Raw genomic sequence first — 2466 nt, 5'->3', positions numbered from 1 at the left:
TACATATATTATGAAAAAAAAAGAAGTATAAGACCAATTTATTTAAAAACAAAGCAAAATATAACATAAATACTAAATCATCTTTATTTTTTGAAGCATGCCATACAAATATTCCAGATTCATTTAACATGTTTTCTTCTTTTTTTTATTTATTTATTTATTTTTTTAACAATAAAACCAAAATCAAGTGCAGTAGTGCAACAGGATGTTTGTTTGATTGTTTTGTAAACCAACACTGACTACGTTTACATGGACATCAGTTATTGAATTATTTACCTTAATCTAATTAAGACAATGCTGTGTGTGTAAACCATTATTTGAAACAGTCATTCTTTAAATGCAGGCAGTTATTTGTATTTAATTTGACTGATGTTAGTCGAGATGACCAGACTTTTTATATAAAGTTGTAAACATTTGAATTGGATCACAACCTTTGATCAAAGTTGTCCTAAAAGTATTAAACAACACCCATTTTTTCAAATTTTTAACAATTCTGAAAATCTTTTTTTAAAACACTTCAGATGTTGCCTACTATATATGATTTACCAAAGCATGTAACACTTCGGATATACTTTTAATTTGTGTAAACTAACAGGCTGTCAAAATCAAGAATTTTCATCTTCTTGTTGACAGGGTGTCTGCTGGGTCTTAAAATGTCTTAAATTTCAAAGCCTAAATTTTAGTCCTTGAAAAGTCTTAAATTTACTGACATAATGTGTTGTAGGTCTCAAATTGTTTAAAATTGGTCTTACTTTTGCTTTGGCCAAGTAAAGCTACTCAATTTAGGCTGATAACCATCTAATGACCAACAACACATCTCAATAAAACCTTATTTTTTATATTTATACAAGTTTTTTATAGCAAAGAGATACAATTCACAACAGCTGTGAGACATTTTTACAGCAAATTCCTCAAATTAAATTCGCTAATCAGGGAAAAATAAACTTAAAGCAATTACACGATTCCTCATGAGAATACTGGGCTGTTCAAAAAAAATCGTAACCCTGGAAAAGTCTAAAATTTCATTCTTTATCGTCTTAAAAGGGTCTTTAAAAGTCTTAAATTTCACTTGATGAAACCTACAGAAACCCTGTGTTTAACGAAATATATATTTGTTATTTATCACTGTTATTCTTAATTATATTAGTTGTGCAATTCTAAAAATAAACAAGAATAATGCAGTCAGTCAGTACCATGAGCACATTTTCCAGAAAGCTCAGTTTATCTGGACAGTGATGGCCGAGAGCAGTTAGTCCTGTCGTGGCAGATGCTCAAGGGCTCGCTGTTTACAGTGGCACTTCATAATATACAGCTTGTGTGATGAGGAGAGCAGAATCTAGCAACCCCTGCCAAGCACACAACATCTCCATCTCTCAGGAGAAATCCCACAATCCAGCACTCCAGCAGCTTCATTACAGCCACTGTCTCTGAACATGAGATTTTGGCTTCCCCTCTGGCTCATCGTACTCATCTGAATCTCTTAATGGAGATATGTTACTGTTATAAATATGATGATGTGTTTATTTTTTTCATGTATTTGTTTAATGACAGTGGGTGGCATGGTGGCACAGTGGTAGCACGATCGCCTAACAGCAAGAAGGTCACTGGTTCCAGCCCCGGCTGGGCCAGTTGGCATTTCTCTGTGGAGTTTATATAGGTGAATTGAATAAACTAAATTGTCCGCAGTGTATGAGGGAATGAGTGTTTCCTAATACTGGGTTGCAGCTGGAGGGGCATCCACTGCGTAAAATAAGCAGTTCATTCCGCTGTTCCGAAGGAAAATGAATAAATGAATGTTTAATAACAATATCCCACAATTTGTATTCTTCCAGTAATATTATTATATACTCGCTGTTAAGGGAAATAAGATTTGTGAGTAATAATGTATCTTTAAGCATACTGATAAATTACACAAAATTATACAGTTTTGTGCTTAGTTTAATATCTAAACTTGCACACTGTAAACAATAATATTCAGCTCACAACTAAAAGATAAAGAATAAAAGCTCAAGTATACTTTGAGTAGTAAGTGTACTAAAATTAGTGAACTAGTATGCAAGAGTTTGTGTTATTTTAGTACACATTGGGACTAAACTAGTACACTTTTTAGTTGATGAAAGTGTACAATTGAGTTTTAGTAACAGTAATACATTTTTTATTACATTATTACTGTGTTCTGCTAGTGTACTAAAAGTTTACTTATACGGTTTACAAGTTAAATGTAGCATAGTTGTGTTAATTGGTTAGTTTTAACTTCTGCTGAACACTGAAGAAGTAATTTTCAATAATTGTGATTAATCGCAAATATTGTAGACAAATGAGACATTGAAAAGACAAAAAAATGCATGCTAGTTTAATATATGAAGTAATAAACTCCATTTTTGGCACTGAAGCTTGCACACAAGCTCTTAATTTACGATTTAATTATACTTATTGTTGTAAGTATTCTAACAACAATGTGCTGGT

Source organism: Danio aesculapii, chromosome 21 (assembly GCF_903798145.1).
Source record: "Danio aesculapii chromosome 21, fDanAes4.1, whole genome shotgun sequence".
Classification (NCBI taxonomy): Eukaryota; Metazoa; Chordata; class Actinopteri; order Cypriniformes; family Danionidae; genus Danio; species Danio aesculapii.
The sequence above is the reverse complement of the archived record's forward strand: the minus strand, read 5'-3'. Positions refer to the sequence as shown.